Source organism: Panthera leo, chromosome C2 (assembly GCF_018350215.1).
Source record: "Panthera leo isolate Ple1 chromosome C2, P.leo_Ple1_pat1.1, whole genome shotgun sequence".
In the NCBI taxonomy this organism is placed as follows: Eukaryota; Metazoa; Chordata; class Mammalia; order Carnivora; family Felidae; genus Panthera; species Panthera leo.
In genome coordinates this window covers 107,461,379-107,488,255 of record NC_056687.1, presented here as the reverse complement: position 1 = coordinate 107,488,255, position 26,877 = coordinate 107,461,379, and the positions used below count along the sequence as shown (strand labels likewise).

The 26,877-nt window shown below is 40.8% G+C and overlaps 1 long non-coding RNA gene across 6 annotated transcripts in view; it reads left to right on the top strand.

Moving 5' to 3' along the window:
- LOC122198397 overlaps positions 1-26,877 on the top strand; it is a 70,215-nt gene that overhangs the window by 1,556 nt on the left and 41,782 nt on the right. For 4 of the 6 annotated variants that reach the window (XR_006192961.1, XR_006192964.1, XR_006192963.1 and 1 more), the window contains exons 2-4: positions 5,132-5,164; positions 9,129-9,195; positions 12,429-12,635. This is a non-coding gene — a long non-coding RNA (uncharacterized LOC122198397). Of the gene's footprint in view, positions 1-5,131; positions 5,165-6,336; positions 6,469-8,242; positions 8,277-9,128; positions 9,196-12,428; positions 12,636-26,877 lie in introns of all 6 variants that reach the window. The other 2 variants (XR_006192965.1, XR_006192962.1) reach the window with 2 other exon arrangements.

Below are 26,877 nucleotides of genomic sequence, written 5' to 3'. Positions count from 1 at the left end.
GTAAAAGTGGGGGCACCTGGGTGGCTCGGTTGGTTGAGCCCTCCCTCTGACTTTGGCTCAGGTCATGATCTCCCAGTTAGTGAGTTTGAGCCCACCTGGCCTCTGTGCTGACAGCTCAGAGCCTGCTTTGGAGTCTGTGTCTCGCTCTCTCTCTGCCACTCCTCTGCTTGCACTCTCTCTCTTTCTCTCTCTCTCTTTGAAAAAAAATTTTAAATACCTGTAAAAGGAAGTAGAAGGATTTTTAAAGTTTATTTTCTTGTGTTAAGGGAGGTTTTTGGGAGTGCAGGTAAGTTTGTATATGGATAGATATAAAACTTCCTCTGGTAAAAGCTGCCTCATAGCTTTTTTTCATTCATAGCAATACAGTGAAAGTAGGAGTGTGTGTGTGTGTGCATATGTGCGTGCAGTGAAGAAAAGAAAGGAGAGGTAGGAGAGAGGGGAGGGAGTGCTGTGGTGCACTGTTTGGAATCAGAAACAGGAGAAAAAATATATCAACAGAGGGGTGCTCTACTCAATTCAAAATGACACAACTGTAGGTTCTATGAAAGAAATACATCGTTTCCAATCAATCCGTGCAAGTGCTTCAGTAATGCATTTCCTTAGATGATTTGTGTCTTTCACAGAATAAACCTAGCTTGAGCAGCTTTAGCTGCCCCAGAAAAAGTAATCCTAGGAGTTCTGTTGATCTATTTCATAAATAATGAAATAATATATCAGTGTTTCCAGACTCCATGGCCACCCTATAGGCGTCTCAGTATGGTGGCACCTGTTTCCAGTTCTGCCAGTGGATGTTGTTATCCTTCTTCTACAGGTGGGGAACCTAAAGCACAGAGTCCCTTGCCTACCTTACAGACCTACAATGAGACAGAACTGCTGTTTTTTTTTTCCATTTTCTAGTTTCTGGGCGAACATATCTAGTAATAATATCTAACTTTGAACGAATAATAGAATTCACTAAAATATACCGAGTGAAGTATGTTGTCTTATTACCAATTTATTTCTTTGGTGTTTGTCTTACTCTGCTTGGTCAACAGTAACTTGCAGAAGTTGATTGGAAACATATTTTGTATATTGATTTGAGGGTAGTCCTGAAGTTTGATTTATGTGTTATTTCCCTATATTGAAAGAAAATACACTGTTCTGTATTCCATAATTTAAAAATAATTGGAGAGGCACCTGGGTGGCTCAGTCGGTTAAACATCTGACTCTTGATTTTGGCTTAGATTGTTGAGTTCGAGCCCTGAGTCAGGCTCCACACGGAGCCTGCTTGGGATTCTTTCCCCCTCTCTCTGCCCCTCCCCTGCTTGCATGCTCTCTCTCAAAATGAATAAGTAATCTTTAAAAAAAATGGAAACTCAAGTGCACTAACCTAAGTGAAATAGACAAATACTATTCCATATTCACCAGGATGTACATTACATCCCGGAACTTATTCCTCTTATAATTGGAAGTTTGTATCCTCTGACCAGTTATCTCCCCATTCCCTGCCTCCTTCCACCAGCCTTTGGTAACCACTACTGTTTCTCTGAGTTTGGCTTTTTAGATCCCACATATAAGTGAGATCATACACTGGCTTATTTCGCTTAGCATAATGCCCTCAAAGTTCATCCAAGTTGTCTCAAATGGCAGAATTTCCTTTTTTCTCATGACTGAATAGTATTACATTATATGTATACACCATATTTTTGTTATATACATCCATTGATGGATGCCTACATGGTTTCCATATCTTGGCTATTGCAAGTAACACTGCAGTAAACATGGGAGTGCAGATATCTCTATGAAATCCTGATTTTAATTCCTTTGGATTCAGAAGTGGGATTGCTGGATCATTTGGTAGTACTGTTTTTAATTTTTTGAGGAACTTCTCTATACTATTTTTCATAGTGTCTGTACCAATTTACATTCGTACCAACAATGCACAAGGGTTCCTTTTCCTCCACAACTTCACCAACACTTGTTTCTCGTCTTTTTGATAATAGCCATTCCAACATGTATGAGGTGATATCTCATGGTTTTGATTTGTATTTCCCTGATGATTAGTGATGGGAGCACCTTTTCATATGCTAGTTTCCCATTTGTATGTCATCTTTGGAAGACTATTTAATTTCTCTGCCTGTTTTTTAATCAGGTTTTTGTTTTGTTGTTTTATGCTATTGAGTTGAGTTCTTTATATATTTTGAAAATTATCCCCTTATTAGATATATAATTTGCAAATATTTTCTCCCATTCTGTAGGTTGCCTTTTAATTTTGTTAGTAGTTTCTTTTGCTGTGTGGTTTTTTTAGTTTGATGTGGTCCCGTTTATTGATTTTTGCTTTTTAAAACAAATTTTTTTAACGTTTATTTATTATGGAGAGACAGACACAGAGCGTGAGCAGGGGAGGGGTAGAGAGAGGGGGAGACACAGAATCTGAAGTAGGCTCCAGGCTCCGAGCTGTCAGCGCAGAGCCCAATGCAGGGCTCGAACTCACAAAGTATGAGATCATGACCTGAGCCAAAGTCGGACGCTTAACGGACTGAGCCACCCAGGTGCTCCTATTGATTTTTGCTTTTGGTGCTTGTGCTTTCGGTGTCATATCCAGAAAATTGCTGCAAGACCAATGTCAAGGAGTTTTTTGCTGTTCCCTTTATGGTTACAGGTCTTATGTTTAAGTCTTTAATCCATTTGAGTTCATTTTTATGAGTGGTGTAAGATAAGGGTCCAATTTCATTTTTCTGCATGCAGTTATCAGGTTTTCCCAGTAACAGAGCAGATATTAAATGTTCTCAACATAATGACAACAAAAACAAAGTGGTAATTATGTGAGGGGAGGGATGTGTTGACTACCTTTGTTGTGGTCAGTGTTTCATAATGTATGTGTTTATCAAATCATCACATTGTGTGCCTTAAACTTACATAATATTATATGTCAGTTATATCTCAGTAAAACTGGGGTGAAAAAATAAAGAGAGTTAAAAAAATTGTTGATTTCAATCAAGAATGAAAACAGAAAAAATATGATCTGTGATATTTAATCCAAACATTTATATTAGGATAAATTATTCCCATAATGTCTGTGTAATGTTATATGTGTATCCTGAAATTTGCAAGTCACAGAAGCACTGTTATTTTATGTTATTCTTCCCCCCCCAAAAATTCTACCTTCGAGAGTAGTGATTTTTATCTTGTATATATTTTTATATCTTTTATATCTTACATTTATCATAAAATTAGAAACCTGGATCCCAGGATGGTAGAAACACAAAACTTGCTTATTCCAAAAAACTTTTTATATATTTATAATATATTTTATATTAACTTTATTATTATCCTTACTGTATACACTGTTTTAAAGACAAAATATAAAGCAGGAGCATTGTTGGGGTTTTTATGTGGCTTCGTGGCTTTTTGTGTTGGGGTTTTGTGGCTTTAAAATACAAATAAAAATAATGACTGTATTAGTGTTTAAAATGTCAGCAATAGTGTTGACATTTTTACTGCTAGAACTATAAAATATAGACATGAATTAATATAATCACCTGAGAAGTTAGGCTAATCAATTCTTTTATTGGAAAACTTGAGGATTTCTTTTACTAACGTCACTCATGAGATACAATTTGAAATGGGGGCTCAAAGAGCAAGGTTTAGGGGCACCTGGGTGGCTCAGTCAATTAAGCATCCGACTCTTGATCTTGGCTCAGGTCATGATCTCACAGTTGGGAGATCGAGCCCCACAGTGGGTGCTGTCCTCCTGGAGCTGGTTGGGGTTCTCTCCCTCTCTCTCTGCCCCTCTTCCATGTGCACATGCCCTCTCTCCCCCTCTTTCTCAAAATAAATAAATAAACTTTAGGAAAAAAAGAGCAAGGTTTACTGACTTTATTCTTCTATCTTAGAACTAAGAGGCTCACACAACTAACAAGTAGTTTGAACAGAAAGCATGAACTAAAGGGACTAGGCTTTACATGTTCTGAATCTCTCAAGTGGGACAACACGTATGTACAAAAATTTCTTTACGTTATTTGGAAAAACTTTATTCCAAAGTATTGTGAACTTCCATTCTGCAGATGATTGGAATATATTTGGATAATGAATCTGTCCATTCATACCCATATGTCTTTGACCCTCATATTCCATTGCAGTTACTTTTTCTGCATAACAAACTGACCTAAATTTGGCATCTTAGAAACAAGCATTTTATTATGTTCATAGATTTTGTGGCTCAGAAATTCCATCCAAGCACAGCATGGTTGATTCTTCTCTGAGGAGTCACTTGGGCCGGTCTGGCTCAAAGACTAGGAGCAACTACTCTTGGCTACTTTGTGTGGGTTGGCTTCCTTACAGCTAGTGTCGTCTGGGTAATTAGACTTTTATGTGGCAGTTCAGGGCTCCAGCCTCAAGTGTTCTAGTGCATAAGGCCAGTGCTGCATTGCCTTTTATGACTCAGCCTCACTATTTTGTCTGCTGTAAACTATTGGTCGAAGGAGTCATAAGTCTACCCAAATTCAGAAAGTGTGTGTGCTTGTTTTGTGTGATTCATCTTATCGTGCTTCACAGATACTGGGTTGTTGTTTTTTTTTTTTGTTTTTTTTTTACAAATTGAAGTTTCGTGGCAACCCTGCCTTGAACAAGTCTATCAGTGCCATTTTTTCCAACAACAGTTGCTTATTTCATGTCTCTGTGTCACGTTTTGGCAATTCAGTATTTCCAACTTTTTCCTTATTTGTCATGGTGATCTGAGATCAGCAATTAGTAATTGCTGAAAGCTCAGGTGATGGTAAGCATTTTTTAGCAATAAAATATTTTTTAAGTTTTTATTTTATTTATTTTGAGAGAGAGAGAGCAGGGGAGGGGCAGAGAGAGAGAGAGACTCCCAAGCAGGCCCGGTGCTGTCAGTGCAGAACCTGCCGCGGGGCTGGAACTCACGAACTGTGAGATCATGACCTGAGCTGAAATCGAGAGTTGGAAACTTAACCAATTGAGCCCCTAGCAATAAAGTACTGTGTTTTTTTAATTAAGGTATGTACATTATTTTTTTAAGAGATAATGTTATTACACACTTAAGGGACTATAGTGTAAACATAATTTACATGCACTGAGAAACCAAAAAATTCATTTGACTCACTTTGTTGCAATATTTGCTTTATTACAGTGGTCTGCAAACAAAACCCACAATATCTCTGAGGTAAGTCTATACGTGCATTTTTGTAGGTTAGCACTTGGAATTAAGCAGATGCCTTGTACCCCCAAAAGTCTGCTCCTGTGACCTGGCTTCTCCAGACACATGCCCTGTTTCTGGTCCCTAGCTACCCTAACCCGCGCTGCCCACAAATGTGCAGACTGCACTCTCTCAGCTGGCCTTTGGTTGTTAGCATCCTCCAGGCCTATTGGACTCAGGCTGGTCTCTGAAACCTGCATAGCCTCCAGGATGGAAAGTGCCCACTCCTCAAAAATCTTTCTGCGGTAGTAGCTTTAAACCAATGACGAACAGTCTGCATTTGGATTGACTGCCTGATGTGGTCCTGGTCTTAGTCAGCCATCAGCGCTCCCAGGTGTCTATTCTTGGAGGGTACCCAACAGTTCTGGCTGTTCCATGCTGGCAGGTTTGTGCACTCTCCTCCACCTCTGCCTTCAGGAGAAATATGCACATTTGTGTAAAATAAGGCTTGGAATTAGACAGATGCCAGGTACTAGAAAAAGACTGCTTCTGTGATCTGGCCTCACCCTGTTCCAGGTTCCTGGCCACCCTGACTTGTGTGACATGCACATGGGCAGTGCGTCCCCTGTCATCCATCCTTGGGCAGCCAGAACCCTCTAGGCCTGTGGAGCTAGGGCCTACACTTAACCAACTGCACATCTTCAGGAATGGAGGGAGACCTCCCCCTGAAAACCATTCTGAGACAACCACTGAAATGGGTGACTGGGGACCCCATGTGGACCTACTGTCTGCTGGAGTCCCAGGCTTCGGGCAGCAATCAAGGCTTCCAGGTGTCTCTTCTTGGAGACCCCACATTCCATCCCTGGCAAGACAACCCAGATTACTCAGGCTCTGCCATCAGTGGGAATAGGCACATTTGTGTAGATTATGGCTTGGATTAGGTAGATGCTTTATAACCCCCAGGGCCTACTCCAGTGACCTGGCCTCTCCAGATGCCTTGCCCTGTTTAGGTCACTTTGTTTGCATGCACTTTTTTGCACTCTTGGGCAGACTCGGCACTGAAGCCCGTGGAACTCTGGCCAGGCCCCAACCACCTGCATAGCCTCTGGTGTAGTGGGAGCCTACCTCCTGAAAATCACTCTGAGATGGCAACTGGAAATGGCTAACAGCATTTCTATGGATTTGCTTCCTTACTCCAGGCTTCAATGGAGACTAGTGCTTCCAGATGTTTCCTAATGGAGGATACCCTGCCCTGCCTGCCTGGCTCCTTCCTGGCAAGGAAGTTGAAAAACTTCCAGCTCTGCCTTGGAGGGGGAGAATTGTATACAATGGTAGGTAGGCCTTGCAATTAGGCTAAAGTTTTTTCTACCCCCAAAGAACCTGTGGGGGTTCTCCTCTCAGTTCTCAGTTCTCCTGTGTGAGAACGTTTCCCAACATTTACCCTTTTCCAGGACTCTGGCCACAGGCACATGTGAGTCTGGCACATACACAGCACACACGCTGACAGCTGCCCTTGGGCAGAAAGGTCCTCCAGGCCTTCGGAGCTTGGGCCCATCCCTTACCATCTGCATTGCAAAAAGTGGAGGAAGCCCACCCTCCACCCCCCAAAATCACTCTAACGTGTTAGCTGAAATGAGAGACTGCCAGTCTCCTTGTGGACTGCTTGCCAGATGTGGTCCTGGGCTTGTGCTGTAGTCAGGCTCCCAGGTGTCTCTTTTTGGAGGATCTGTTGGTGAGCCAAAGCAATGTAGACCTTGCAAAGCAGTCCAGATTCACTCAGCTCTGCCTTCTGGTGAATATGTGCATTTGTGTACCAGAAGGCTTGGGATTAGGCAGATCAGTTACCTCCAATAGTCCCCTCCCCTGCCTGGGCCTCACCTGACATTGACCTGTTCCTGGCTACTCTGATCCGTGAAGATATCCTTCAGTAACAGGCACTTAGGGTTCTTGATTGCTGCAGAAGCTTCCAACCCCATCATGCAGCCAGGCCATGTGGGCTGACTGTAGCCAGTTTAAAGCTGCTTCCTCAGAAAGATTTTTGGTGGTGAGCTACATCCACCCAAAATGCTATGTAGGTGATTGGGGACTTGGCGTGAAATCCTAGGCCTGATGGGCACTGGCTGCCTGGGCAGGCTGACAGGTGCGTACTGCACATGCGTGGGCCATGCAGGTAGCCAGGGACAGGTGTATGCGGAAGCCAGATAACAGGTGCAGGCTATAGGGGCTATAACATACCTCCCTAATTCCAGGCTCTAACATATGCAAATCTGCCTGTTCAACTGTGGGTAGAACTGGAGGAATCTGGATGACCTTACCAGGGTGGGGACCCACGGGATGGTCAGGTACACCCAAATGTGTACTGACAGTCCTCAATGTAAAATGGAGCCTCAGAAATACTTTCAGCTGGTGGGCTCCCTACACCCTGAGACCACTTAGGTGGTTGATGTCCTACCAGAGCTCCATGGACCTGGAGTGCCCCTGCAGATGCTAACAGTGTGCAGACGGCACATTCATCGTCCGTGCAGGTCAGGGAGGCCAGGACAATATCCTGAAGCGCCTGTTCACAGGGAGAAGCATTGGGGGTTCCTGACATCTGCCTAATTCAAAGCATTCACCTACACAAATGCTCATATTCCACCTGAGGGCAGAGCTGGAGGAATTTGGACAGACCTGCCAAAGTGGGTCAGCCCAGGATAGTGAGAGTACTCTCTAAGAAGAAACACCTGGGAGCCTTGGATCCCTGGATCCAGGTAACACCTGGAGAAGCCTAGGATTACATCGGGCAATCCATTCCAAATGGGGACTATCTGTTGCCAATTAAATCTGCAGCCTCAGAAGATTTATAAGGAGTGTGCACTCTCCACATTAGAGCTTGTGAAGGTTTTGGAGAAAGGCCTAAGCCCAACAGACCTAGGGGGCCTGGGCACCCAAAGGCCAGCTGACAAAGTACAGACTGCATGTTTATACATAGCACAGGGCAGGGGAGCAAGGGACATAAAACATGACAGCTATAGGGAGAGGCTGGGTCCCAGGAGCAGGTTACTGGGGGTACTTGCTTCTAATTCCAAGTGCTAATTTTCACAAATGTTCATATTTCCCCTGAAGGCAGAGCTGGAGGAATCTGGACTGCTTTGCTAGGGTGAGTCCACACAAGATGGTTGGGGTATACTCCGAGAAGAGATATCGGGAGACTTGCTTGATGGGGAACCCCAGGACCCCACCAGGCAGCCAGTCCACATGGAGACCGATTGTCACCAGTTTAAATCTACTGCCTCAGAAAGATTTTTCTAGTGTGGGCTCCCTCCACCCCAAGGCAATGCAGGTGGTTGGGGGTCCTCCTGGAGCACCAGGGGCCTGGAGTGCCCCCTTCAGCCAAGGGCCAGCTGAGGAGGTACAGATTGTACATATGTAGGCTGTGCAGGTCCAAGTAGCCAGGGGCTTGTAATAGGGCAACTGTAAGGAGAAGCTGGATAACAGGAGCAGGCTAGTTGGGGTACCTGGAATCTGCTTAATTCCAAGTCTTACTTTAAAGAAATGAGCATATTCCCCCTAAAGGCAGAGCGGGAGGAAAGTGGGCTGCCTTGCTAGAATGGGGCCAGGATGACTGACCAGAATCTCCTCTAATAAGAGGTACCTGAAAGCCTTGATTGCTGGAGTAGCCAGGGGCCCCATCTGACGCTGGTACTGACTGTTTAAAGCCAGTTTAAAGCTGTCACCTCAGAAAGAATTTCAGGGGCGGGATTCCTCTGCCCAGGAGGCTATGCGGGTGGTTGGGACCAACCAACTCCACTGGCCTGGAGGGCACCAGCTGCCCTTGGTGGGCTGATGAGGTGCCTACTCTGCATGTGCAAGCTTTGCAGGTCAGAGACCAGCGATAGGGCAAGTGTCTGGAGAGGCTCGGTCATAAGATCAAGCTGTTGGGGGTACGGGGATCAGCTTAATAATTCCAAACCCTAACCTATTCAAACATGCATACATATTCCACCCGAAGGTACAGCTGGAGGAGTCTGGACTGACTTGCCAAGATGGGGCCTGGTGTACTGCTGTGGTATCCTCTGGTAAGAGATATCTGTAAGCCTTGATTCCTGGTAAACCTAAGACCCCATTGAGCAGCCCGTCCAAAAGGGTTCTGACTGTTGACAGTTTAATTTTTTTTTAACGTTTAGGTTTTTTTTGAAAGAGAGACAGAGACAGAGTGTGAACGGAGGAGGGGCAGAGAGAGGGAGAGACAGAATCTGAAGCAGGCTCCAGGCTCAGAGCTGTCAGCACGGAGCCTGACCCAGGGCTCGAACCCACGAACCGTGAGATTGTGACCTCAGCCAAAGCTGGATGCTTAACTGACTGAGCCACCCTGGAGCCCTATGACAGTTTAAAGCTGCCATCGCACAAAGATTTCCGGGAGGTCGGCTCCCTCCACTCTGAAGACTATACTGGTTTGGGAGACTAACCCAAGCTCTGCCAGCCTGGAGGACCCTGACTGGCCTCAGCAGGTTGACAGGGTGTGTTACTACACATGTGCAAGCAGCACAGATTTGGGAAGCCAGGGACCTGGAACAGGGCAAGTTTCTGGAGAGACACAGGATCGGTCTGTTGGGGTTTCAAGGCATCTACCTCATTGTAAGTTTAGCTTACACAAATGTGCATATTCTCCCTTAGGGCAGAGCTAGAGGAATCTGGACTGCCTTGCCAGGGTGGGCCTGCACAGGATGGTCTGGGTACCCTCCAATAAGAGACACCCAGGAGCCTTAATTGATGGAGAAGCCTGGGACACCATCAGTCAGCCATCCAAATGGGTATTGACAGTCCTCAGTTTAAAAAGAAGCCTCAAAAATACTGGTTTGTGGGCTTTCTGCTCCCAAAGGCCATTCATTCTGGGGGTTGGGGTCCTGCTGAGCTGCATGGCCTGGAGTGCCCCTTATAGCCCAATGCATGCTTCTAGGGTGTGATCTGAGCATGCACAACCTCAGCAGGTCAGGGTTGCTAGGGTCCTAGAACAGGCCGGTTTGCAGGAGGGGGATATTGGCAGTACCTGGAATCTGCCTAATTCCAAGCCTTCACCTATACAAAGGTGCATATTCCCCCCAAAGACAGAACTGGAAGAATCTGTGCTGCCTTACCAGGGCCGCATAGAGAAGAATGGTCAAGGTACCCTTTAATAACAGACACTGGGAACTTTAAAGGGCTGGAGAAGCCAGGGACCAATCAGGTATTCAGTCCAGTGGTGCTGTCACCAGATTAAAGCTGCAGCCTCAGAAAGACATAAGGAATGGGCACTTTCCACCCTGGAGGCTAGGCAGGTTTTGAAGGACAGCCTGAATCCAACAGGCTTAGAGGGCTTCAGTAGCCAAAGGCCATCTGACAGAGCGTACACTGTGCGTGCATGGGTGGCACAGGTTGGGGGAGCCAGGGACCTGAGCCAGGGCAGCTGCAGGAAGTGGCTGGGTCCCAGGAGCAGGCTCCTTGCATCTAATTCCAAGTGCTGATTTTCACAAATGTGCATATTCCCCCTGAAGGCAGGGCTGGAGGAACCTGGACTGCCTGACCAGGGTGAGTCCACACAGGGTGGTTGGGGTATACTCCAAGAAGAGAGATACTTGGGAGCCCTCATTGCTGGGGAGCTCCAGGACCCCATCAGGCAGCCAGTCCACATGGCAACTGACTGTCACCGGTTTAAGTCTGCCTCAGAAAGGTTTTCCTGATGTGGACTCCCTCCACCATGAGGCCAGGCAGGTAGCTGTGGTGTTTCCAGAGCTTCAGGCACCTGGACTGCAGCTCTGCAGCCTATGGCCAGCTGGACGAAAGTGGATGGCCTTGTCAAGGTGGGGCTGGGCCCACAGGCCAGGGTCTCCCCAGTATGAGACACCTGGAAGACTTGTAAACTCAGGACCCCATCAAGCAGCCAGTCCAAATGGGGACTGTCACCAGTTAAAAGCTACCATCTCAGAATTTGGGGAGGTGGACACCCTCTGCGCTGATGGCGATACAAGTGGTTCGGACCCACCCTAGCTCTGCTGGCCTGCAAGGCCGTGGCTGCCGTCGTCAAGTTGATGGGGTGTGTGTTACACATTCTCAAGCTGCTCAGGTCAGGGTAGGCAGGAACCTAGAAGAGGGCGAGTATCTGGAGAGGTTGGACCATGGGAGTACACTGCTGAATGTCCAAGGAGTCTGCCTAATTCCAAGCACTAATCTATACAAATGCACATATTCCCCTTGGGGGCAGAGCTGGGGGGATCTGGTCTGCCTGCCAGGGCAGGTGAGGCAGGATGGTCTAGGAACCCTCCCCTAAGAGACTTCATGACCTCACAGTTTGTGGGTTCCAGCCCTACATCAGGCACTGCACTGACAGTGTGGAAGCCTTCTTGGGATTCTCTTTCCCTCTCTCCCTGCTTCCTTCCCCACTCACACTTTCTCTCTCTCAAAAATAAATAAACTAAAAAAAAAAAGGAAAAAAAAGATATCTAGGAGCCTTGATTGCTAGAGAAGCTCAAGAAAGCATCAGACAGCCGGTCCAAATGGGGACTAACTACTGCCAGTTTAAATCTGTGGCCTTGGAAAATTTTTCTCAGTATGGGCTCCCCCCCACCCTGAGGCTTTTCAGTTGATTGGATTCACCCAGAGCTCCAGGGGCCTGGATGGCCACCTGCAGCCCAAGGCCAGCTGACAAGGTGTGGACTGGGTATGGGTGGGACAAGCAGATCAGGGTAGCCAGGGACCTGGAATGGGCAAGTGTTGGGAGAGGCCAGGTCACAAGTGTGGGCCATTGTAAGTCCAAGGCATCTGTTTAATCCAAGCCCTAACCTATAAAATGTACATGTGGGGGCAAATGGCAGAATGCCCCCAAAATGTGCCACTTCAGCATATTATTTTGGATTAAAGTCACTTAGGAAACAGCCAGTACAAGAATAACACTCCCAACAGCTTTGTCTCTAGAAAGCAGGAAATAAATCTCCCATGTGAAAAGTACCCTCCCCGTACCAGGATGTAAAGATAAATTTTAATCACCAGATAAGGAATTCAGAGATAAGAAGGCTGTGTAAACATCTTGTTACTTTTACTAATTTACTATCCTAGCTCAAATTCTGTTAGAATTTCTTTAAAATTGAAGCTTGTGAACCTAAGTTTTCTTTGTCTCATCAATTTCTCACAGATTTATTGATTCTTTGATTATAAAGCATGAAAATGCCTGCTTTGGTTATTTCATCGAGTCTCAAATTTAATATCAGCCCTCCTTGTGCGTATAATTAAACTATTTTTCTCCTGTTAATCTGTCTCTTGTCAATTTAATTCTTAGATCACCTAGAAGAACCTTGAAGGTAGAGAATCGTTCTTCCTCCTCAACAGTTGGCATAGCCAGCAGGATAAACTTTAGCTGGCTGGACACTGCTGCGGCTGAGAGATTATGGGACATCTGACAAAAGCTGGCACGAGGGAAGAATCCTCATCACCACATCAGCCAACTGGACCTCTGCCTGCCAGGTCTCGTGCAAGTGAATGTGATGTGAGTCCTTTTTCTCTCTCTTCCTAAATCTAGGTTAGCAGGAGAAAATATTTGTGGAACTAGTGCCTTGGCTCTAATGGCTCTGGTGCATTTGGTAGAGTTCTCTTGGCTTGGCACATGGATTTCCACCCAGAGATGACCACAGCTTGTCTTTATCATTGTATTTTGTGTCATTTGTCATCAAAATGAATTACCATAGGAGAGCACACAGACATAGTCCCGGTCAGCCTGTTGTTCGAGGTGGCCTCACAGACTGGTGAGTTCACAGTTACCATCACATCTGTATCTGTTTAGACAAACTTTGCTGCGGGTCGTCTATGTAAAAGCCGGATGAGGTTTTTCCTTTTGTTTTGTTTTATGTCCTCAGAGCTTGGCTTTGTGACCAGTGAGAATATTCTCTCTGGTCTCCACCATCCACAAGATGGAATTACCAGAGGGTACTGTGGTGGCCTGTCAAGTAGAATGAGGTTCTGAGACACACAGTTACAAGCAGTACTCTGATTGTCTGGCCTTGCCAGCAGTCGGGAGTTCTATGTTATAAGAGGTCCCAGCCCATAAGGGACCCTTGTCTTCGTAACCTCCATTAGTGCTAGAAAAGTCTCATTACAGTAGTGCCTGCCCCATGTCACAGATTAGTGGGTCTGTGACTAGAGATGTCTCACATTTTTTTGCAGGAGACTGGACATGCTGTTTTCTCTACATCATGTTTACTGCCTGTGCAGTGAAGGCCTGTGCTGTCTTAGACTATTTTGGGAGTAAAATTTTGGACCATGGGGGAGGCATCATCTATGCTCTCACCAAGGATGCTTCTTGTGTCTATGGTTTAAGCCTGGAAAGTTGCCTGTATGTCTTCCCATAAAAGCGCTTACTGGATTGAGTCACTATTGAGATTAGTAAGATCCTACTCATCATTGCCAGTTGATGGATCCTTTACACTGGCTATATTTGCAAGAAAAAAATTACTTTATAGGAAGTTCTCTATTGACTTACTGGTATAATAGCTAGCTAGCTTTTGGGACTCTGTTGAGAAGATGAAAAAACAAAAATTAGACTGAAAACAAAAATTAATATTCACATCCAGTATAAATTCCCCTTCTCAAAATCTGGCCCCATTCACCTATTTTAATTTCCCTTTCCGAAAAATCTGTATAGAGACCACTCTGACCTGATCTCTAAGTCCAAAGTATGTAGGTTATTCAGGTAAATGCTAAAAGGCAAGAAATAAAATTAAGAAAAGCTGAAGACCGGCAATAAGGCTGGCTTTGCTCCTACTTTCAAGGGCTCTGTAAATTTTTTTTTCTTATGTAGAGTAACATGTAAGTGAAATCACATGGTATTAATATTCCACTGTCAGACTTACTTCACTTAGCAGAATAGCCTGTTGACAATCAATCTCAATCTCTTTCATGGCAGAGTAATATTCTTTTGTGTATATAAATATAATATATATATTATATATATACACACATGTATACACATATATTCCTTTGTAAATATATATGCATATTTACATACATACACACACACACACACACACACACCAATCTCTCTATCTATTCCTCTATTGATGGACCCTTAAATACTTCCATGTCTTGGATATTGCAAAAGAATATAAAGTGGCAATAAACTTAGGAGTACATGTATCTTCTTGAAGTAGTGTTTTCCATTCCTATGACTAAATACTCAGGAGTGGAATCACTGGATCCTTCTTTACTTTGTGCAGTCAACATAGTGTTTTTCATAGCAGTTGCACCAATTTACATACCTACCAGGAGATAACAAGGGTTCCCTTTGGTGGATATCATTGGTGGATCAAAGCCAGTGTGCTTGGTGTGAGGTAGTACCTCATGGGGTTTCCTTGTGGGTCTTCTTAATGATATCTGATGTCGAGCATCTCTTCCTAGGTCTGTTGGCTAGCCAAACCTCTTCTTTGGGGAAAAAATACTATATCCAGTTATTCACAAAAGTATGTGGAGGTGTGTGTGTGTGTGTGTCGTTTACAAGTATGTGGTTATTCCAGATATTAACCCCCTATGGTATATATCAGTTACAAACCACTTGGGCCATTCAGCAGGGTGCCTTTCATTTCACTGATGTTTTCCTTTGCTGGGCAAAAGCTTTTCATGCCAGTGTGCTCTCCATAGTTTATGTTTACTTTGGGTTCTCTTGCCTGGTGAGACCTATTTAGAAAACTATTGCTTCAGCCAATATACAAGAGATTACTATCTATGGCTACTTGAGTGAGTTTGATGGTTTCATGGGTCACCTTTGGGTTTCTCTTCCACTTTGGGTTTGTTCTTGCACATGGTATAACTGTCCTTATTTTACACACAGGTATCCAGTTGCCCCAGCACTACATATTGAACGTGTGGTCTTTTCCCCCTTGTCTATTTTAGCCAATTTTTTCCTAGACTAATGGACAATATAATGGTGGGTTTATTTCTGGGCTCTTTACGTGGTTCCACATATCTGTGTGTCCTCTCATTTGTGCCAGAACCATACTCTTTTGGTTACGTACAGCTTTTTAGCATATCATGAAATCAGGGACTGTGAGAACTTCCATTCTGTTCTTCCTCCTCAACGTTACTTTGGGCTCTTTGGGGTCTTTGGTGATTTCATGCTCATTTTAGGATTATTTATTCTAGTTCTATGGAAAACACAGTTGTCCTTTTGATAGGGATCACATTCAATCTGTCAATTGTTTTGGGTAGGGTGGAAATTTTGACACAGTTTATTTTTCTACACTGTGGGTGTCCTGTCTCTCTACGCTGATTCGTGCTATCTTTAATTTGTTTCATCTGTGTTTTATGATTTTCAAAGTCGAGGTCTTTCACTTTCTTGGTTATGTTTCTGCCCTTTTTGGTTCTAATGTAAATGGATTGTTTCCTTTCTTTTTCCTACCTCCTTATTCTTTGGAAATGCAATTAATTTGTGTATATTAATTTTTACTGAATTCATGTATCCATTTAAAGAGTTCTTTGGTGAAATCTTCAGATTTTCTATATATGATATCACATCTTTTTAATGTGACTCTTACTTTTCACTTTCACTTTCTATGTCTTTTCTTTTTCTTGTCTTATTGCCATTGCCAGAACTTCCAGACATTTGTTAAGAAAATATTGAGGAGTATGAACATCTTTGTCTATTTCTGATTATTTCAGTTCTTTTCTATTGAGAGCAATATCAATATTGTGGTTTTGTCATGTTTTCTTCAGTGTGGTGAGGTATGTTTTACTCCCAAACTTTGTTTAGAGTTTTTATCATAAACAAATGTTAAATTTTATTAAACGTTTTTTTGCACTGATTATAGTGATCTTGTGCATTTTATCCTTCCCCTTTTATGTTTTGTATCACATTGAATGATTTGAAATATTGTACTCTCTTTGCATCTCTTTAATAAATCCCCCTTGTTCTTTTTTTCCCCTAATTTTTTTAATGTTTCTTTATTTTTGAGTGAGAGAGAGAGAGAGAGAGAGAGAGAGAGAGAGATAGTGTGAGCAGGGGAGGGGCAGAGAGAGGGAGACATAGAATCCAAACAACCTCCAGGCTCTGAGCTGTGAGCACAGAGCCAAACCCAGGGGTCGAACCCAGGAACCATGAGATCAAGACCTAAGCCAAAGTCAGATGCTTAACCAACTGAGGGACCCAGGTGCCCCTGCCCACTTCTTCTTCTTAATGGTTCCTTTAATGTATGTTGAGTTTGTTTTGGTGAGGCTTTTTCCATCTATGTTCACCTGAGATATTGGTCTCAAGTTTTCTATTTCTGTACTACAGAAATTTCAGTAACTTTGTGGGGGGTTTTGTCTTTGTGGATAAGATTTTGGTCTAATTTTGATCAAAGTGATATTCATCTCTAGAGTGAATTTGGAAGTTGTCCTTTGGTTTCTATGTTATGTATTGATTTAAAAGTTATTAATCTTGAGGCATGGTTCAGTCAGTTGACTTCGGCTCAGGTCATGATCTCATGGTTCATGAGTTCAAGCCCTGTGTCAGGCTCTATGCTGACCACTTGGAGCCTAGAGCCTGCTTTGGATTCTGTGTCTCTCTTTCTGCCCCACCGCCCCCCACACTCTGTCTCCCTCTCTCTCTCTCAAAAATAATAAAAACAAAAAAATATAAAAATAAAAATAAAAGTTAGGTATTAATCTTTTTTAATTTAATGGTTATTTTATTAACCTTTGGTTAATATTAATGTTAAATTAGCATCACGTAAACAACATAGTGATGTGATAGCTCTTGACATTTTACAATGCTCACAAGTGCATCTTTAATCTGTCCTCATAGAATACTATTTCAATGCTAGTGACTATATGACCTATGCTACACTTTAGTTTTCATGACTTCTTATATCATAATGGAAGTTTTTACCTCACATTTTTTTCACCTATTGTTCCCTTCTCACTCTCCTCATCTCAGTCCACCACCAGTTTGTTCTTTGTGTTTATGGATTTCCTTCTGTTTGTTTGCTTGTCTATTTGTTGTGATTTGGAGATTCCACATATAAGAAAAATCACATGGTATTCATCTTTGATTTATGTAACTTAGCATAATACCCTGTAGTTCTATCCATGTTGTCACAAATGGGACATTTTCACTCTTTTATGGCTGAGTTACATTTCTGTGTGTGTGTGTGTGTGTGTGTGTGTGTGTGTGTGTGTGTGTATCACATGTGAGATACATATACACACACACACGTGTGTGTATATCACACACACACACACACACACACACACACAAAAACACCTTCCTTATTCAATCATTTATGAATGGACACTTACGTAGCTTCCATATGTTGGCTATTGTAAACAATGCGGCAATAAACACAGACCTGTTTATTGAATCTTTTTGAATGTGTGTTTTCGTTTTCTTTGTGTAAATACCTAGCAGTGGAGTTACTAAATCACATACTTCTGTATTTGTTTTGGGGAACCACCATACATTTTCCACAGTGTTTCATAATTTATATTCCTATTAAATATGCACAGTGCTTCCTTTTTCTCCACATCCTGGCCAGCACTTACTTTTTTAATTGTAGCTAATGTGACTGGTGTGTGATTTTACCTGATTTTTTGTTTCATTTTGCATTCCCTTGATGATTAATGATGTTGAGCATCTTTGCATGCTGCTGGTGACCAGTTGGATGAGTTCTTTGGAAAAATGCCTATTCTAGTCTTCCATTTTTTAATTGCAGCGTTTTTTGTGTGGAGTTGAATAATTTCTTTTTAATCATGCTTTTATTTTTTTAATTTTTAAAAAATTTGTTTAATTTACATCCAAGTTAGCATATGGTGCAACAATGATTTCAGGAGTAGATTCCTTAATGCCCCTTACCCATTTAGACCATCTCCCCTCCCACAACCCCTCCAGCATCCCTCTGTTTGTTCTCCATATTTAAGAGTCTTTTATGTTTTGTCCCCCTCCCTGTTTTTATATTATTTTTGCTTCCCTTCTCAAAATGTTCATCATTTTGTATCTTAAATTCCTCATATGAGTGAATTCATATGGTATTTGTCTTTCTCTGACTAATTTCACTTAGCATTAATACCCTCCAGTTCCATCTATGTAGTTGTAAATGGCAAGATTTCATTCTTTTTGATTGCTGAGTAATACTCCATTGTGTGTGTGTGTGTATGTGTGTGTGTGTGTGTGTGTGTATACCACATCTTCTTTATCCATCCAGAGTAGGATAATTTCTTTACAGATTTTGAATATTAAGCTTCTCTGATACATCATTTACTAACAGTTTTGACTTTTAGTATGTCTTTTGTATTGTTGATGGTTTCATTTGCTGTATAAAAGTTTTTTTTTTTTTTTTAAGCATACTCTCAATAGGTTTTTTTCTTTTGTTTCTTCTGCTTGAAGAGACATATCTAGAAAAATGTTGCTAAGGCCAATGCCCATGGGACTACTATGTTTTCTTTTAGAGGTTTTTTTTTTTTTTTTAATATTTGTTTATTGTTGAGAGAGAGACAGAGTGTGAGCAGTGGAGGGACAGAGAGAGAGGAGTGACAGAATCCAAAGCAGGCTCCAGGCCCCAAGGTGACTGCACAGAACCTGACGTGGGGCTCAAACCATGAGATAATGACCTGAGCTGAAGTTGGATACTTAACTGACTGAGCCATCCAGGTGCCCCTCTTTTAGGAGTTTAGTGACTTCGGGCCTCATATTTAGGTTTTTAATCCATTTTGTGCCTATTTTTGTTTATGATACAAACAATGGTTCCATTTAATTCTTGTGCATATAGCTGTCTTGTCTTCCTTGCCCCATTTACTGAAGAGACTGTCTTTTTCCCATTGTCTATGTATGCCTCCTTTGTTGTAGATTGATCATATAGTCAGGGGTTTATTTCTGTGCTTCCTATTCTGTTCCATTGTTCTATATGTCTGTTGTTTTTTTTTTTTTCACAGAGTTTTTCTTTATTGTTATTCTTCCTTTTTTAAATGCAAATTTTAGTTAGTTATGTGTTAGTTTCAGGAGTATCTAGCCTATCATAACAAATGCACTCCTTAATACCCATCACCCATCTAGTCCATCCTCCACCCACTTCTATCAATCCTCAGTTTGTTTCTCTGTGTTTAAGAGTCTCTTGTGGGGCGCCTGGGTGGCTCAGACAGTTGAGCGTCCGACTTCGGCTCAAGTCACGATCTCGTGGTCCGTGAGTTCGAGCCCTGTGTCGGGCTCTGGGCTGATGGCTCAGAGCCTGGAGCCTGCTTCCGATTCTGTGTCTCCCTCTCTCTTTGCCCCTCCCCCGTTCGTGCTCTGTCTCTCTCTGTCTCAAAAATAAATAAACGTTAAAAAATAAAAATAAAAAAAAGAGTCTCTTGTAGTTTGTTTCCCTTTCTTCTCTCTCCCCCTCTCCTTACCATATGTTCATATGTTTTGTTTCTTAAACTCCACATATGAGCGAAATCATATAGTATTTGTCTTTCTCTGACTGACTTATTTCACTTAGCGTAATACATTCTAGCTCCATCCATGTCATGGTAAATGGCAAGATTTCATTCTTTCCTATGGCTGAGTAATATTCCATTGTGTTTATATACACCACATCTTTATTCACTGATCAATGGACATTTGGGCTCTCTGCGTAGTTTGGCTATTGTTGATAATACTGCTATGTGCTGGGGTGCATGTACCCCTTCTAATCTGCATTTTTTAATCCTTTGGGTAGATACCTAATAGTGCAATTGCTGGATCGTAGTGTACTTCTATTTTTAGTTTCTTGAGGAACACCCAGAGTGGCTATTCTCCAGAGTGGCTGCACCAGTTTGCATTTCCATCAACTGTGCAAGAGAGTTCCCCTTTCTCCACATCCTTGCCAACACCTGTTGTTTCTTATGTTGTTAACTTCAGCCATTCTGACAGGTGTGAGGTGGTACCTTCTTGTGGTTTTGATTTGTATTTCCCCGATGATGAATGATGTTGAGCACCTTTTCAACTTCTGTTGGCCATCTAGATGTCTTCTTTGTAAAAGCGTCTATTCATGTCTTCTGCCCCTTTCTTAACTGGGTCATTTGTTTTTCAGGTGTTGATTTTGAAAAGTTCTTTATGGATTTTGGATACTAACCCTTTATGGGATATGTTGTTTGCAAATATCTTCTCCCATTCCATAGGCTGCCTTTTAGTTTTGTTGATTATTTCTTTCACTGTGTAGAAATTTTTTACCTTGATGAAGTCCCAATAGTTCATGTTTGCTTTTGTTTCCCTTGCCTTTAGCAATGTGTCTAATAAGTATTTGCTCCAGTGAAGTCAGAGAAGTTATTGCTTGTGTTCTCTAGGATTTTGATGGTTCCCTGTCTCACATTTAGGCCTTTCATCCATTTTGAATTTATTTTTGTGCGTGGTGTAAGAAAGTGGTTCAGTTTCATTCTTCTGCATGTTGCTGTCCAGTTTTGCCAGCACAATTTGTTGAAGAGATTGTCTTCTTTCCATTGGATATTCTTTCCTGCTTTGTCAAAGATGAGTTGGCCATATGGTTGTGGGTCCATTTCTGGGTTTTCTATTGTGTTCCATTAATCTATGTGTCTGTTTTTGTGCCATCTATATGTCTGTTTTTATTCCTGTGCCATATTCTTTTGATGGCTATATATTTGTCATACATTTTGAAATCAGTGATTGTGTTACCTCCAGCTTTTTCTTAAGATTGCTTTGGCTCTCCAGAGTGTTTTGCAATTTCTATACACATTTGTAAATTATTTATTCCAGTTCTTTGAAAAGTACTATTGCAATTTTGATAGGGATTGCATTAAATATGTAGTTGCTTTTTGTAGTGTGGAATTTTAAAATTATTAGTACTTCTCCCCCATTAGCATGTTCTATCTCTCCATTAGTTATGCTTTTTTGAATTTCTTTCATCAGTGTTTTATAGTTTTCAGGGTAGAAACGTTTGTGATTAAGTTCATTTCTAGGTATTTTTGTCTTTTTTGGTGCTGTTGTAATTTTTATGTGTGTGCAATTTCTGTTTCTTCTACTTTGTTCTTAGTATAGTTTGAGACACAACCAATTTAGGTTTATTAATTTTGTACCCTGCAACTTTACTTACACATTTGTTCATTCTAATAGTTTTTTGTGGACTCTTCAGTGTTGTGTATTTCTCTATTTTATATAATATATATTATATACATATTATTGTGTCTCCTGAAAATATGACAGCTTTACTTCTTTCTTATAAGTCTGGATGTTTTTTATTTATTATATGATTGCTATGGCTAAGAGTTCCAGTACTCTACTGAATTAAAGTGGTGAGTGTGGACATATTTGTTTCTGATTATAGAGAAAAAACTTTCAACTTCTCTTCATTTAGTATTATGGTAGTTGTGTGTCTTTCCTATTTTAGTTTTATTATGTTGAATTATGTTTTTCTATACCTACTTTTTGGAGAATTTTTATATTGAACAAATGCTGAATTTTGTCAAATATTTTGTACATCTTGTGAGACACTCATATGGTTTTTATCCTTTTGTTAATATGTTGTATCAGATTGGTTGATTTGGACTATTGAATCTTCTTTGGGTCTTGGTAATATATACCCTTGATCATGGTGAATCATTTCTTTAATATGATTTTCATTTCGGTTTGGTAAGAATATTTGGCAATATATTTGTATCTGTGGACATTAGAAGTATTGGCCTGAAGTTTTCTTTTTCTACAGTGTGTTTGTCTTATTTAGGTATCAGGGCAATTCTCACCTTGTAGAATGAATTTGAAACTTTGCTTCCTCTTCTGTTTTTTTTGAATAGTTTAAGTATGTATTAACTCTTCTTTAGATGTTGGGAAAATTTACCTGTGAAGCTATCTTTCCTGAACTTAGGTTCCTGAGAGTTGTTTTTGTTTTTGTTTTTCTACTGATTCTATTTCCTTTCTTATAATTTGTTACATTTTCTATTTCTTCCTAATTTGATTTTGGAAGATTGTGTGTTTCTATTTATTTCTTCCATATTGTCCATTTTGTTGGGATTTAATTTTTCATATTCTCTTATAATCCTTTTTGTCTCTGTGTTATCTGATGTTATTTCTCTTTCTCTTTTTTCTTTATTCGTTAAAGATGTATCAATTTTTTTTCAGTCAGCTCTCCTTTTTATTAAACTTTTGTTTTTGTTTTAGTATCTTGTTTGTTTCTGCTCTAATCCTTATTATTTTTCCACTGACTTTGGGATTTTTTATTCTTCTTTTTCTGATTCCTTTAGGTGTATGGGTCAATTGTTTAAGACTTTTTTGTTTCTTGAGGTAAGCTTGTATTGCTATTAACTTTCCTCTTAGACCTGCTTTTGTTGTGTTGAAAATGTTTGTATCGTTTTGTTTCTGTTTTCATTAGTTTCCGTGTATTTTTTAGATTTCTTGATTTCTACATTGACCCCTCCTTTTCTTAATATCCTGTTGTTTAACCTACATGTGTTTTTTATGCAATTGTTTCCTTGTAATTGATTTCTAGTCATACTGTTGTGATCAGAAAAGATGCTTGATAGGATTTCAGTCTTCTTAAATTTTTTTGAGGTTTGTTTTGTGGCCTGATATGGCATATATCCTGGAGAATGTACTATGTGCACTTGAAAAAATGTGTAATCTGTTGTTTTGGGATGGAATGTTCTGAAGATATCTGTTAAGTCTTTCTGATCTAATGTGTTTTTCTTGATTTTCTGTTGCATTTTATGTCTGATCTATCCATTGTTGTACATCGAATATTAAAGTCCTCTATTGTTATATTACTATTTCTCCCTTTATGTCTCTTAATATTTAAGTATTTGGGTGCTTCTATATTGGGTACATATATATTTACAATATTTATGTTCCCATGTTTTGTTTATCATTTTATCATTGATCATTTATCAAATGATCATTTTATCATTTGTTTTAATGTATATTTTGTCAACTAAAGTATTGGTACCCTAGGTTTTTTTTTCTTCTATTTGCATGAAATATTATTTTCCATGCCTTCACTTTCAGACTATCTGTTTTTAGGTCTGAAGGGAGTCCCTTGTAGACAGCATAGAAAAGGGTTTTGTTTTTTTTTCTATTCAGTTACCATATTTTTTTGATTGGAACATTTTGTCCATTTACTTTTTTTTTTTTTTTTTTTTTTTTCAACGTTTTTTTTTTATTTATTTTTGGGACAGAGAGAGACAGAGCATGAACGGGAGAGGGGCAGAGAGAGAGGGAGACACAGAATCGGAAACAGGCTCCAGGCTCCGAGCCATCAGCCCAGAGCCTGACGCGGGGCTCGAACTCACGGACGGCGAGATCGTGACCTGGCTGAAGTCGGACGCTTAACCGACTGCGCCACCCAGGCGCCCCCATTTACTTTTTTTTAATGTTTATTTATTTTTGAGAGAGAAAGAGTGAGAGAGAACGTGCACGTGTGCAAGAGAGAGCATGAGCGGGAGAGGGGCAGAGAGAGAGAGAGAGAAAGAATCCTAAACAGGCTCCAGGCTCCCAGCTGTCAGCACAGAGCCCAAAGTGGGGCTCAAACTCACAAACTGAGAGATCATGACCTCAGATGAAGTCGGATACTTAATCGACTGAGCCTCCTAGGTGCCCTTCCATTTACTTTTAATGTAATTATTGATATGTATGTATTTCCATTTTGATCATTGTTTTCTGAAGTGTTTTTATAGTTCTTTTCTGTTCCTTCTTGTTTTTTTCTTTTTTTTTTTTCTCTTCTTTAATTTACATCCAAATTAGTTAGCACATAGTTCAACAATGATTTCAGGAGTAGATTCCTTATAACATTTAGCCCATCCCCCCCCCCAACCCCTCCAGTAACCCTCTGTCCTCCATATTTAAGAATCTCTTATGTTTTGTCCCCCTCTCTGTTTTTATATTATTTTTGCTTCTCTTCCCGTATGTTCATCTGTTCTGTGTCTTAAAGTCCTCGTATGAGTGAAGTCATATATTTGTCTTTCTCTAATTTTTCTTAGCATAATACCCTCTAGATCCATCCACATAGTTGCAAATGGCAAGATTTCATTCTTTTTGATTGCCAAGTAATACTCCATTGTATATATACCACATCTTCTTTATCAATTCATCCATTGATGGACATTTGGGCTCTTTCCATACTTTGGCTATTGTTGATAACACTACTATAAACATTGGGATGCATGTGTCCCTTCAAAACAGCATACCTGTATCTGTAGGATAAATACCTAGTAGTGCAATTGCTGGGTCATAGGGTAGTTCTATTTTTAGTTTTTTGAGGAACCTCCATACTGTTTTCCAGAGTAGCTGCCCAGTTTGCATTCTCACCAGCAGCGCAAGAGAGATCCTATTTCTCTGCATCCTCACCAACATCTGATGTTGCCTGAGTTGTTAATGTTAGCCATTCTGACAGGTGTGAGGTGATATCTCATTGTGGTTTTGACTTGTATTTCCCTGATGATGAGTGATGTTGAGCATCTTTTTGTGTGTTGGTTGGCCATCTGGATGTCTTCTTTGGAGAAGTGTCTATTCATGTCTTTTGCCCATGATTACTTCTTCACTGGATTATTTGTTTTTTTGGGTGTTGAGTTGGAGAAGTTCTTTGTAGATTTTGGACACTAACCCTTTATCTGATAATGCTGTTTGCAAATATCTTCTCCCATTCCGTCGGTTGCCTTTTAGTTTTGCTAATTGTTTCCTTCGCTGTGCAGAAGCTTTTTTATTCTGATGAGGTCCCAATAGTTCATTTTTGTTTTTGTTTCCCTTGCCTCTGGAGACGTGTTGAGTAAGAAGCTGCTGTGGCCAAGGTCAAAGAGGTTTTTGCCTGCTTTCTCCTCAAGGATTTTGATGGCTTCCTGTCTTACGTTGAGGTCTTTCATCCATTTTGAGTGTATGGTGTAAGAAAGTGGTCCAGGTTCATTTTTCTGCATGTCGCGGTCCAATTTTCCCAGCACCACTTGCTAAAAAGACTGTCTTTATTCCATTGGATATTGTTTCCTGCTTTGTCAAAGATTAGTTGGCCACACATTTGTGGGTCCATTTCTGAGTTCTCTATTCTGTTCCATTGATCTGAGTGTCTGTTTTTGTGCCAACTGTTCATTCTTTTCTGGTTTTGTGTGTGTGTGTGTGTGTGTGTGTGTGGTTTTATGCTTTAGTGTTAACTTTGATTCCTTTCCTTTTATTTTTTTGTGTATCATAGGCTTTGATTTGTGGTTACCATGGGGTTTATATATAATACTGCATGTATACAGTAGTCTATATTAAGTTGATGTTGCTTAAGTTCAAACATGAACTAAAAGCACTACATTTTTACTACCCCCTCAACATTTCATACAAATAAGGTCATACTTTACATCCTTGCATTTTGTGTATCCCTTGTTTAATTTCAGTACATATAATTTATTTTACTACTTTTGTATTTTAATCTCCATTTTGGCATTATAAGTTATTAATCTACCACCTTTACTATATATTTGTTTTTACCAGTGAATTTTTTTTCCTTTCATAATTCTCATTCTTCTAGTTATAGCATTTTCTTTCCACTTAAAGAATTCCCTTTAACATTTCTTGTAAGGCTGATTTAGTGGTGATGAACTCCTTTAACTTTTGTTTGTATGAGAAATGCCTTTCTCTCCTTCAATTCTGAATGATGACATTGCTGGATAGAGTATTCTTGGTTGTAAGTCTTTTTTTTTTTTTTCTTTCAGCACTTTCTGTCCTACGAATTTTCTGCTGAAAAATAGCTTTATGGGGTTTCACTTATATGTTACTGTTAGTTTTTCTCTTGCTGCTTTTAAGATTCTCTATCATTAATCTTTGCCATTTTATGTGTCTTGCTGCAGACCTCCTTGGGTTTATTGTTTGGGAATCTCTCTGCTTCCTGGATCTGGATGTCTGTTTCCTTCCCCAGATTAGGAAAATTTTCAGTTATTATTTCTTCAAATAAGTTTTGTGCCCACTTTTCTCTTTCTGGGATCCCTATAATATGAGTATTATGCTTGATGATGTCACAGAGGTCCTTCAATCTAGTTTCATTTATTATAATTTTTCTTTATTGTTCAGCTTGATTGTTTCCATTACCTGGTCTTCCAGATTAATGATCCATTCTTCATATTTTTTAGACTTATTTTTTTTTATTTTTCAAATATAATTTATTGTCAAATTGCCTTACATAACACCCAGTGCTCATCCCAATAAGTGCCCCCCCCAATGCCAATCACCCATTTTCCCCTCTCCCATGCCCCATCCACCCTCAGTTTGTTCTCTATATTAAGAGTCTCTTGTGGTTTGCCTCTCTCACTCTCTGTTTGTAACTAGTTTTTCCCCTTTTCTTCCCCCATGGACTTCTGTTAAGTTTCTCAATATCCACATGAGTGAAAACATATGATATCTGCTCTTCTCTGAATGATTTATTTCACTCAGCATAATACCTTCCAGTTCCATCCACATTGCTACAAATGGCATGATTTCATTCTTTCTCATTGTCAAGTAGTATTCCATTGTGTATATAAACCACATCTTCTTTATCCGTTATTCAGTTGATGGACATTTAGGCTCTTTCCATAATTTGGCTATTGTTGAAAGTGCTGCTATAAACTTTGGGGTACATATGCCCCTACGCATCAGCACTTCTGTATCCCTTGGGTAAATTCCTAGCAGTGCTATTGCTGGATCACAGGGTAGTTCTCTTTTTAATTTTTTGAGGAACCTCCACATTGTTTTCCAGAGTGGCTGTGCCAGTTTGCATTCCTACCAGCAGTGTAAGAGGGTTCCCATTTCTCCACATCCTAGCCAGCATCTATAGTTTCCTGAGTTGTTAATGTTAGCC